This window comes from Rhinolophus ferrumequinum, chromosome 19 (genome assembly GCF_004115265.2).
Source record: "Rhinolophus ferrumequinum isolate MPI-CBG mRhiFer1 chromosome 19, mRhiFer1_v1.p, whole genome shotgun sequence".
Classification (NCBI taxonomy): domain Eukaryota; kingdom Metazoa; phylum Chordata; class Mammalia; order Chiroptera; family Rhinolophidae; genus Rhinolophus; species Rhinolophus ferrumequinum.
Window position 1 is genome coordinate 33493532 of NC_046302.1, and position 13838 is coordinate 33507369.

Here is a 13838-nt window from a genome sequence, read left to right on the forward strand (position 1 = left end):
TCCCCAGAGGAGCAAAGGGTACCAGTCCCACACCAGGCTCCTGATCCCAGGGTTCCAGTGCCGGGGAGAGAAATCCCCATAACTTCTGGTTGTGAAAACCAGCAGAGATTGTATCTGGGTGAGAAGGAGGGCAGCTTAATTCCCTGGCATTCCTCTTAAAGGGCCTTCGTATGTACTTACTCTCTGATGGACTCACTCACTCTAAACTCCAGCACTGGGGCAGCAGCTCAAAAGGTCCCAGGGACATATGGGGAGGAATTGAGTTGTCTGGCTTAAGGATGAGGGCTGGGGGGGGAAGCTTTTTCACAGACAGAAGTGCTGGCAGAATCCACTGTTTCTTTGTTGAGCCCTCCACCTGCCTGGTGTGCAGTCTCCACCAAACTCTCTAGCACTCTTGGTTTGCACTGCCATGGGATTACCTGAGAACCCATTGTACCTAATGTGTGGGTCTACCCAAGGTGCTTCCAGTGGCTTTTTCATACAAATAACCTGTCTTGAATCATGTGTTGGACTTTCCTAAAATCTTTCAAAGGTTTGCAAAACTGATACAAACATCATCTGGCTTTGACATATCCCATACCACTTGTTGAGAAGCCCCAAGCCTGGCACTAAAGACAGCCAGTCTTAGTACATGACTTGGCCTCTCAATGTACTGCTAAGCTCAACACAGGTGGTGGCCATCTATGGTTTGCTTCATGGCTCATACCAGAAGACCATGGGGAGGAAACAGGCTAAACTTGGCCTGTGGCAGGGCCCCTCCCAGGAAACCCCAGTGCTGGCATGCCCAGTGGCCAGCTTCAAAATATGCCAGAGCATCACCTGGCCACCTATAAAAATGACACACCCAAAAGGCAAATTGGATAGGCACCAGAGCCCTACAAAAGTGAATCCCAGTCCATAGGGTCAGCCTCTACACAACAGCTCCTCCACTGTAGTCATGGCCAGTCCTCATAACCAATCAGCCCAAGGGACAATCCCTCCAACTGATATGTACACAGCGGCCAAGGCTTAACTACAACAGGAGGACACACACAACCCATGTAAAGTTCACACCTGGAGCACTTGGCTCAGGTGACCAAGGAGATTACGTCACTGGGCTCCACATAAGACCACTCTACTAAGATGAGGAGATAAAGCAGCCCTACCTAATACATAGAAACAAACACAGGAAGGCAGTCAAAATGGGGAGACAAAGTAATATGTCTCAAATAAAAGAATAGAACAAAGCTCCAGAAAAAGAACTAAACAAAACGGACACCGCAACCTACCAGATGCAGAACTGGTTATAAGCATGCTCAATGATCTCAGGGCAAACTTTAACAAACAGATAGAAAATGTAAAAATGGAGATAGAAAACATAACAAAAACATAAAAAAGTCATAAATAAAGAATACAATAACTGAAATGAAGAATACATTAGAGAGAATCAACAGTAGATTGGATAAAGCAGAGGATTGAATCAGCAATGTAGAAGACCAAGTAGCAGAAAACACCCAATCAGAACAGCAAAAAAGAGAAATGAATCCAAAATGATGAGGACAGTTTAAGAGGCCTCTGGGACAACATCAGTGTACCAAAATTGGCATCATAGGGGCACAAGAAGGAGAAAAGACAGAGCAAGGAATTGAAAACCTATTTGAGGAAATAATGACAGAAAACTTCCTTAACAAGGGAAATAGACATACAAGGTCAGGAAGCACAGAGTCCCAAACAACATCAACCCAAATGGAATCACACAAAGACACATCATAATTAAAATGCCAAAAGTTAAAGACAAAGAAAAAATCCTAAAAGCAGCAAGAGAAAGCAGTGTTACCTATAATGGAGCTCCCATAAGATTATCAGCTGATTCCTGAAAAGAAACTTTTCAGGCCACAGGGATTGGGAGAAAATATTCAAAGTGATGAAAAGAATGGACCTACAACCAAGATTACTCTATCCAGCAAAGCCGTTAATTAGAATGGAAAAACAGATAAAGAGCTTCCCAGTCAAGAGAAAGCTAAAGGAGCTCATCACCACCAAACTAGTATTACAAGGAATGTTAGAAGGACTTCTTTAAGGGGGGAAAATGTGAATAATAAAATGGCAATAATTACATACCTATCAACAATTACTTTTAACGTAAATGGATTGAATGCTCCAAACAAAAGATAAGGTGGCTGAATGGATAAGAAAACAAAACCTTTACATATAGTGCATACAAGAGACTCACTTCAAATTGAAAGACAGACAGAAAGAAAGCAAAGGGATGGAAAAAGATATTTCATGAAAAGTCAAACAACCAAGAGCTGGAGTAGCAATACTTATACCAGACAAAATAGACTTTAAAACAAAGACTATAACAAGAGTCAAAGGATCCAGTTATCTCACCTCTGGGTATTTATCCAAAGAAACCCAAAACATGTGCATCCATATTTTCATTTACAATGGCCAAGATGTGAAGGCAGCCTCAGTGTTCACTGATAGATGAATGGGTAAAGAAGAAGTGGTACATAAATACAATAAAATATTGCTTGGCCTGGAAGGGAATGTGTTCTTGCCATCTGCAGAGGCATGGATGGACCTAAAGAGTTTTGTGCTGAATGAAGTGTCAGACAGAAAAAGACAGATGCAATATTATTTCACTTATATGTGGAATCTAAAGAACAAAATAAACAGAAACAAAACAGAAACAGACACAGGATACAGAGAACATTTTGATGGTTTCAAGATGTGAGGAGTGTTGAAGGGTGGATGAAAAAGGGGAAGGGATTAAGAAGTACAACTTGGTTGCTACACAGTAGTCATGGGAATGTAGGGTATAGCATAAGAAATGTAGTTGATCATATTGTAATAACTATGTATGGTATCAAATGGGTACTAGATTTATTGGGGAGATAATGGGAGGGGTTTGGGGGAGCAGGGTAGAAAAGGTGAAGGGATTAAGAAATACAAATTAGTAGTTACAAACCAGCCATGGGGATGTAAAATATTGCACAGAGAATATAGTCAATAATATGGTAATAACTATGTATAGTGCCAGGTGGGTACTAGACTAGTAAGAGAGATCACTTCTTAAATTATGTAAATGTCTAACCACTATGCTGTACACCTGAAATTAATATAAAATTATACTGAATGTCAACTGTAACTGAAAAGTTAAAAAGGGGAAAAGGGGGAGATGAAGGGGAATAAGAGGTCCAAACTTCCAGGTATAAAACAAATAAGTCATGGGGGTGCAATACACAGCATAGCGAATATAGTCAATAATATTGTGATAGCATGGTAATGATGTTAGCTTGCTGGACTCATCATGGTGATCACTTCTTTAGGTATATAAATGTTGAATAACTATGGTGTATACCTGAACTAATAAAATATTCTATCTTACTTACATTTTAATAAAAATCTTTTTAAAAAAATACCTATTGGTACAACAAATTAAGCATTGCTCTCCAGAGATAGCTGAGAAGAAAATAAATATTAAGATTTATCTTAGATTTCCAATTGCTCTGTACTTTACCAAATCTAGGTTATTTTGTAGGTCTTAAATCCAAAATATAGTCACACATCTATTAGAAAGTTTCACACAAATTGCCTTACATATAAAAGGTATTAAAATTACTCAGGCTTGCTGATTGATTAAAGGAATTTGTTAAAGCATTTTTGATAAGTTGCTCTTAATCTTTAAAACAAATATTGTTGGCTATACAGAAAATTGTAACCATCAGTCTTTATAATAAGGTTGCTTGATATATTCATTGCAAATAATAAATTGGATTATTAAAAAAAAAAAAAAACACCAAAAAACAAAAAAACAAAAAAAAAAACACACATCCTAATTATTTTAAACCTACACATTCTAACTTTACAAGTTTGTTTTGGTGTCTGCTTGACCTGCTTTGAGAAGCTAAATTGTCATGGGAATTTATAGAACAAGCATGAGAAGTGGTTGCTTTTACCAAGGAGTACCATGGTAGGAATCAAATTGAAACTTAAAATGTGATATAAATTATTCACCATGATTTTAACGTTTTAAACAGTCTTTTCACTTCTCTTATTCCATGGAGGTCCACAATGATCCTCTGAGGTAGATAAGACTGGTATCATTATCCCCACTCTACAGATGAGGGTATTTGTGCCCTTGCAAGTTGAATTAGTTGTCCAAGGTCAGGCAACATTTAATCTAGAAATAAATCCTGGAGTCCTCTCTCTTTTCTGGGCTTCACCTATTCACCTTTTTTGCAGCCTTATATTCAGAAAATAGACACTATACTTAACTAATATCATAGAACTAAGAGAGAAGAGTACATTTTGACATCAAAGAATAACCAACCTGGTATTATCATAGACGTTGACGCATATATTGATCTTTGTGTTAAACGCACATGCCATAAATCGTATTTTATAACGGGTACATAGTAAGCTGATTTCCCAACACATTTTTCAAATATAATGAAAGACCCAATTTTCAATCCAACTTCTTAGGGGAAAGATCTTTCATCACCATTTTTTTGTTTGTTTGTCTGTTTGCTTTTTACCATTCAAGTCACTAGCAATATCTTCTGGCTTTACCTTCAGCTTATCCTTATATTTGACCCCCTTTTCCTTCTTCTACCTCTTTCGACTCTAAGCTATTGAGCAGGGTTATGGCCAGCCTGCTGTGGCGATAGAGATGAATGGGAAAATAAAGAAACGTGTACAGCTGAATCCTAGACTGGGAACTGCAGCAGTCATCGCTGCTTACATAAACAGATATTCACTGAGTACTGAGATTGTGTTAAGTTATCCCCACTGCATGAGGGGGTCCTACCCTTATTTCCACATTACTAAGAAGTTAACTAAAATTTGGTGAGTTAATAACTCGACCTAAGTCACATAGCTCATTATTACGGGAACAGAAACAAGACAATATGTCTCTCAAGGCTTGAGCCCATTCTCTTAATTATTTTCTGCCAATAAGGTATATTCTTAAACAGGAAATGAGTGATTACATTCTTGTTAAATCCACATTGAAATATCCGGGGTTTGTGGTGTGGTGTAATGGTCCCCACAGTCCTCAGCCTAATATGTGCTCTATTCAACAGAAAGGCAACGGGATCACTGAAACTCTGTGTCTTCATGAGATGGGGAAAGGAGTGAAGGTCTTGGAATCAAATAAAAAAGCACGTTTGCATGAGTGCATATGAGAGATTACTTATGCAAACTATTTTTGAGAGATTTAAAATTACATGAACTATGTGTCAAGGGGAGAATTAACTGTGTACATGAAATTCAGGAAGAGAGGATAGGGAAACTTTACAAGGGTAGATTGACCTTCGGGTGTAAGGTCAGTTACTTAAATGTAGATTTCTGCCTTTACAGTCAGAAATGGGAGACTGAAGGAGGTCTCCAGGGACATGTGAGGTTCAACAGCAGGGGAATTGGTACTAGTAGGGGTAATGCCTTCCCCAATTGCTCTAAGAAAACCCCAAATTCCAAGATATAAACTACATTTAGCCTAGTCAGCATCTGGCTGAGAGCTTTTTGGAAACAGAGATGTGTAGTTTCATATTCTTCCTAACAAAGGAATTATGAGCACTAGACATATATTCCATGTCCCTTGCTCCTGTGGCCCCTTGAATGCTACCTTCTCTGATGTCAACCAAAATGGTAGGTAATATGTCTTAGTAATTTTAAAGCTATATTGAAACAGCTACTGCTCTTTCAGTCAGAAAATTGATTTTGGTGACTTACACTGGATCCTTACAAGTACATCAAGTCAGAAACATTAACCTTTTCTCCTCTCTGTTTTATATTCCAAGTCCCTTACAGGTCCCCTATAATTTTTCACATGTTCCCCTCCAGTTAGATTATCAAGTTATGAAGTACTAAGCTAGATCAGCATTAAGTAGCTGTGAACAGAATTACACAAACAAATAACATAATTAGGGGTCCATAAAAACTAGGCATGAGCTGCTGACCAAATCTGAGACCTATCCAGTCATAAACCATGGATCAAGCAGGACACACATAAGAGAGCAAGAAGAAAACAATACCTCAATACAGAGAGCATCCTAGATATCTCAGAAAATGCTGTGGAAAATAGGACCAATGCCAAGGGTTGAAATGTGTCATCCAAAAACCCTATGTTGAAATTCTCACCCCCAAAGTGACTGTGTTTAGACATGGAGCTTTTCAAAAGGCAATTAAGGTTAAATGAGCTAATAAGGGTAGGGCCCTAATTTGATAGAACTAGCGTTCTTATAAGAAAAGGAAGACACCAAAGCTCTCTCTTTTGAGGGATGCAGGTACACAGAAGAAAGGTCATGTGAAGACACAATGAGAAGAAGGCCATCTACAAGCCAGAAAGAGACTTATCACCAGAAACCAACCCTGACGGCACCCTGATCTTGGACTCCTAGCCTCCAAAACTGAGAAAATATATATTGGTTGTTTAAGTCACCCAGTGTATGTTATTTGTTATCACAGAACAAACAGATTAACACAATCAGGAACTAATATTCCAAGAAATATGGACAACTTTGTGAACAAGCACTAGTATTAGTATTCCAATTTAGAGAAATCAAGTCCTAGAGATCCTAGAAATTTATGTAATGTGTTCAAAGTCACTTAGAAAATAGCAGAGTTCAGACAAAAGCTCAAGGCCGTGTGGCTTATAATCCACATGCTCAAGCAGTATGCAATTACATCACCCTCAGACTAGCACACTATTATGACATATGTATACTGGTCTTCAGAAATAAGTAGTAGTCTTAAAAAGACTCACACCTTTGCAATCGGAATCTAAAATATATTCATAGGCTTTTCCTGGCTTTGTGCATTTCGTTGTGAGTAATGCACTCACATACATTTACTTAAGATTGTTAAGATTTTGCCTCTGACCTTACATGCATTATGGTATATGAGGGTAAATACCCAACACCTACTACCTTTTTAAAACCAAGAACTTGCTTCTTGTTTAATCAAGCCTTTTCTTTTAGCAGTTGTCATCAGCAAAATGACAAACTCGGGAAAAGTGAGAAACGGAGCATACATACAAATATTACCTTTCTCAGAAGCTAACTGCTGTTTTATGCCTATCTGATGTATTAACAATCCACGATAAAATCCCACAATTTAATAATTTGCAAACAGTTAATAGTATTTTTTATTAAATCAGTGAAGCAAGAGGTTGAATCAAATTGTGAGATAAAATTTAAGGACAAACAAACTTCAAACGATGGTTAAATGTTTAATCAAGGCGTTTCAGTGATGATATAAATGTCAAAACAAGAGACTTATTCATCCAAACCTTTAAAACATCAGGGTGTCTTATTATTTTTAATACTTTTCAAAAAAACATGTATTTTTTAATCAACAACTTCTATTACCTAACTTTATGGTTCATAAACTGTTATAGTTGTCAGAAGATCTACACATTTCTCTTTCTACCCAACTAATAAAAATAAATGAGAAAATTGAAGATACTTTTATTTTTGTGTAGGGTTATAATTGAAACTTTTAAAAACTTTTTTCTTCCTTTTACCTCGTCACACAATGCTGTACTTGATGTAGCACATGTGAGATGAGTGTCCTCGTGGGACAGCATGTGAATTTGGCACATACTTATTTATTTCAGACCAGAGCATTTTGCCTGAAAATAACTTAATCATCTAACTCTTTCGATTCTTCTATAGATATAATACGTTAAACTGTTTCTCTACAAATATTTTACAAATATAATAGTACCTACATTTTTACCAACAGTTGCCTTCTGAATGCTTTTGCATCCTTTCAATTTTATTCCCAAAACAAATTTCTGGGGTAGAAAGGGAAGACATTATGTTTTGCAATATTACAGAAGGAAACTGAGTTTTAGTGACTTGCTTAATATGCCTTAGCATGCGTTCTATTGTTTTCTCCACCAAAGCATGAGTGCGTTCAAAGATATGCTCTTTATTTCTTTCACATAATATATTCTTTTAGTCTACATCTTTTGAAAAAAAAAAAACTATAATAACCAGAAAAAATATAGTTTTAACGAATATCAATCGATTCTCAATATTATCTCTCAACAGCACCAGGGTTTCAGAAATTCCTCAACCATCACGATAGTTCACTTACTAGGCACCTAGTGTGTTCTGAAACAATGGGTTAATGAGAGTCCAACATTTAAACACAAAATTCCTGTCCTCCAGTTAGATTAGGTTGCTGGAGGACAAGCTTTTGAAGTAGTGACTATATAAAATAATTTATTTGGCTCAATAAATTATACATGTAGACATCTCCATTACTACATATTTATATTACATGCACTAATAAACATTATCTAAGGGTATAAAACAATGGGACATCTTTCAGTACAGGCCTATCACCATATGTGTGATAAAAACTATAATTTTTATGAAGACATAAGGTCATGTTGGGTTAGACATATAGTGAAAACTTTATTTGGATAATGAGAGATTTGAGGTGGTCTTTATTTATTTGTTTCAGATTTCCCTACCAACTCATCTTCTAACCTATGAGCCACCGCTGCCCTCCCACCTCAGTCAGTAAATTCTTCGGCCTGGCAATATTCTCAGATAACGCAGGAGGAAACTGGCCCTACATCATGGAGACAAATGATTAAGTGAGCATTGTTTTCATGGTCAGCAAGTTACCTGAAGAGTGCCCTGGGGCATCTAATTAAATTGCCCAAACTTGTAAAACACAGATTTGGAGAAACAGCTTATCTTTGAAATGATTTTTTTTTTTCCATTTATATGACTGCAACTCATCCACAGTTTGGTACAGATAGTTCTACTATATTTATCATACAGACATATTTAGCCTTCCTGTAGTCTGAGTTAGAATACAAATCTTGTAATATAATTCGTTCAGTTATGGTTGGCATGATGTAAACATATCCAAAAACTATTAAGTTACTAAGTATACATTAGGTTATTATAATTGTGGTCCTTTAAGTTTGCTTGAACCAAGTACTTAGAATGCCTATTTGCTGAAAGAGATTTCTTATTCTGCTTTAATTGCCTGACTTCTATGTACACAAAGACATTTTGCATAGAAGATGATCCACAGTACATTGAGATAGTTAGAAAACCTTTCTCATTATCTCAGTTTAAGGAATTCCTCCTGTAAATAGCTGTGTGGAGATAGCCACGTAGGAGGGAGAGTCTTCTGTTAAATTTCAAATATAATGAATAGAGTGCACATGACTTTATCTCCCAATTAAAGTGGACGATTCAATAATTTCTGACATTTCCCAAGCTACACTGGTTTAAACCCTAATAGCTTCTGAATGCCTTATATCTTTCCAGCCTCGATGACTGTCCTACCTTGGCCACTTAATATGCATACCTCTCGCTGGGTATTCACTTTCTTGGACTCACACATGATTCGAGTGTTTCATTTTCAATATCACACAAACCCTGAACCGTCATCAAAACTGTGAATATCTAACAGGTTTACTGGCATTTGCCTATAATCATCTTCAAATGAACTGTCATCACAGTCTTAATCTGTCTTTGGCTGCCCAAACTGTTCCCACCTTACCTGCCAACTCTTTCAGTACTTGAAAAGTTTGCTAAGATTTTAAATTTACTCATTGGTGATTATAAAAGTGTGTGTAAGGATATGTTACTTAGTTACACATGTGAAAGACCTTAGCTGAGCTCCTCATCATGGAAGCAAGCCAGAAAATCCCAAACGTTGGATTTGAGTCTATTGCCAAACATTCTACCTTCATCTCATTTGGAGGCAGAATTAAATGTATGTGGCATCTAGACTATTACAAAAGCAATTACAGTGATAATAAATTATCCAGATGTTTTACTGATTGGATGCTCAAAGTCCAGATGTTTAGAAATGTCTATGATTGGCATGATGTAAATATATCCAAAGACCATTAAGTCAGTCTGCTGAAAGAAATAATGTTACTCTCAGATAATCTCTTTTGCTAATAATGCTTTTATACACTTTCTCCACAATGCACAGTTTAAAAAGCAAACAGAAAATCAGAAACATACATTAGATCTGTAGTTGCTGCTGAAAGATTCTACTAGTCATAAAATCATCCTACTAGATTCCTTTTGATCTATTGGCTACCTTCAGTGGCCGAGAAAACAAAAGCGGAGGTAAATAAAACTTAACAATCAGCGTTCGTGTCATTGAAATACAAATTTTATATTCTAATTTAACTTGTCTTTATTTGGCTTCTGGCCCAGAATGACAGTTCCTCTTCTGAGTACACTATAGCTGTATCTTTTCTTTTTTTGAATTAAATTTTCCATGAAGTTTTGCAAAGACAATGTAGGAAAAAGTTTATGAGTATCTCCTTGGCAGCTCCACATATTCCCATCGCGTCCTTGTTGAATAACAAATTGAAAGTGCAGAATTGGCACTGGAAGATTGACTGGATTCTAAATGAACTTTTTAATAGTAATGTAAAACTTGAGGGAACAGAACACCAGTAATGAAGGGAAATACAAGGCTAAATATTGGAAAGTAATTAGCGAGCTCATCACTGACAACCCTTTGATGGCCTGAATTGCTTCCAGAAAGATAAGAGTATATTGTTTAAAAAACAATTAAATCCCTCACGCACATTCATAGAATTATTTCACATTCATATGCAAATGGAGAGGTCCAGATTCTTTGAACATACTAATATGTACCAACAGAGAAGCATTATGTTTGGCATTGGCATATTTGGGTATGTAAAAGGCACCTATTGTAAATATGTGAACTACAGACCCATGGATTTTCTAAGGTTCCTGGAATTGCGGTTAAATATTGCAACGTAGTGAAGATCCACTGACAAACAGCAAATGCATAGATTCAACAAGATTCTCAACAGGTATTAAGTTATTTGTACTGACACCAGAAACAAAAGAATACAGACCAACCTGTTATCAGCCCCCCCCTTTCTGGTTAATGGTCCTTATTTACAGGTCAGTAGAATTTATGCATATGTAGTTAACAAATAAAAACACAGTATTGAAAGCAGAAAGTAAAAACACTCATAGTTTGAGTTCTATGCACATGATTCTTGCATTAAAGTTGAAAACTCCTGTCTTTCATTTTTGACTAATAAACAATCTTAACTTCCCATCCTTGTAATCACTTCCCTTCATAATGCAGCATTAACTCATCATTCTGGTTCCAGCGAAGTCCTTTTCTTCAACAAATCAGTACACTGCAGTCCTCTAAACTCATATCTCTTCTATTTGCTTATACTATATTGTGTCTATATATTATTATCCACTCTTTTCTTAGCTGTATTCTTACCATTTTTCAAGGCCCATGTCAATCCGTATTTCTCAAAGCTCCCACTGTCCACAAACACCACATTCCCCACTGATCTAACTCCCACCTCCTACATACTATTGTACTCCATGGTCAATGTTAGATACTGTTACTGGTTGTATCTTTTATATTTCAGCATTTATTATTTCAGCCTCTATTTTTATTTACCTTGAGTGAATGTGTGTATGCATGGAGGTGTGCAAATGTGTACAAATTATACATAGCTTAGGCATCCATTTCTATTGTAAATGCTTGGCAAGACAAACAATATCTGATGCCTCATTTATTTGGCCCTCATGATTCCTAATTGAGTTTCTTAACAAAATTATCTGCTCAATAAATATGTGGATGTATTTTCATCTATCCACAAATCGCTATACTTAAAAATGTATAACAGAAGCAGTGACAAATGCCATGGCATATTTATAAATATATTTTTATGAATGTTAAACAAATCCATTTTCATATAAACCAAATGATTATTTCTGGGTGATTATTTTGGCAACAGACATTAGTGACTATTACATGAAAGTGAGAGATGATCACATAAACTAAAAAGGAAAAGCCAGGGGTATTTTGTATCATGTATCCTGTCTAACTTCCAAGCTCTAGGAAGAATGTAGGATCGGGAAAGAAGCGCAGTGACCTTTCAAATAAGGAAAAAAAAAAATCGTTCCAGAAACATAAAACTACCTGTCCGCTGCCCTGCAGCTTGCTGGAAGCACTGGTATTGGTACCAGAACCACAGCTTGCTCCTTCAGTTCAAAATGCTGCCCCCAAGCGGAATTGAGTTTCTGACCCATCAATACAGTCAGTGGTCTCTTGAGCGTGCAGTAGACTCAGTAACTGCAGCTATTACATTTGACCTAACTGGTGAACAGAGATTGTCCTTGCTTCCTATGGTAAAGCCTGAGGCCTACGTCATAATTTTTAAATCATTATGTAGACTGCAAAATTAGCTCTCTAACAACCCCTCTCTTGTCTCATAGCTGGCATCACACAGATTTCTACTGCCGAGTGTGGCTTTCCTTGAATCTTTTATCTCCGTTTTGGTTTTGGCTTTGCTTTACTCCAAATTGCTTCAAGTTTATAGTCTATGCTTTTCTACGTTTCACAGTACCTAGGAGAATGTTTGGTATAGTAGTGTCTTTGTAAATATTTTGTTCAATTGATAACTATTGCATAGATAATTGTTCTTTAATTACTACAAATATTCCTATCTCATTGCCCAAACAAGAATGGAAGCTTCTGGAATCATATGCTTTTGAAGACCTGAATCACATGCATCTCTAATTTTGGCTAAAGCTACAGTGATCCTATTTTGTATGGCAGAGAACTCTATGAGACACTAAAAAGCAGCTCCAGGTGTATGAATGATCCCTAGTGGATACTGGGTCACTGATGATTGCTATCAAAGCTTTGTGACAGGAGCTTTTCCTTTTGGGTTGGGTGTTGTCATACCTACCATGTTATAAGGTTGAACAGGCCTTGCAGCAAATATCGTATGATGAAAATATATCTAAAGGACACAAGTCTGTTATACAAACACTATGTCCAGATCCTCTGCTGCACTTGGCATCTCTCCATTATCTCAAACTTCTGACCTTTTGACAATTTTCCCTAAACTAGCCAATGGAGGATAAAAAAAATAAAAAAAATAAACACGCTTGAATCAGTAATGGGTAGTTCCTATGTTGTTGCAAATTGTACCAAAGCCACACATGGGGAATTCTAAAGGACAGCGGTGAGGGAAATCTTTCCAGTGGACAGAACTTCAAACAGTGTGAGTTACTGACTGAGTGGAGAATATACAGGAACTTCTGGGAAGTGGCATATGGTTTATTAGCCCGTCACTCAGGGCCTAGAAGATGTAAAATTGGAAAAATCAGAGCCAACGAGACCTTGAAAAGAGGCTTGTGAATAAATGTACGGGACTGAGCATATTGTATGCCAGTATTTTTACCTCACCCCATTGCCCACCATAAAGCATCCACCGCGGAGGAGACTGTTCACCATCAGGTGAACATAATGGCTTGTCTACCAGCAGTTGGTTAGCACTGTTTTGAGCCACTGTAACATTTGCACTTTAGACTCTTGAATGGACTAGCAATGGTTTCAAAGATGTAGACTAAATGAACCCACATTTGGGCTCCATCTCAGCACGCTGGTCTGGCTGCCATTGCTGCTGAATGCTGTGCTACCAGCAGCAGAGATGCGCTGAGACCTAGTCACAGGGAAGACCTCCAACCAGCTGGCACGCTGATTATATCAGACTCCTCCCATCTTGAAGGGGATGGAAAATTTGTTCCTACCATGTTTCCTTTCGGTAGGGTATGGGTTCGCTTTTTGTTGGCAATACCTATGCTGGCAATACTGTCAAGAGCTTTTGGAACAGCTGGTTTACAGACAGTGGACTCTGCATGAAATTTCCTTTGCAAAGGGTCCTCTTTTACAGTGAAAGTGGTGTAATGGGATCACCTTGCAGGGTCATTAAGAGGATTAGAGATAATTAAATATGTCATCTAACCTTTCATGACACCTCATTACCGTTTTGAGTTCTGGCAATATGT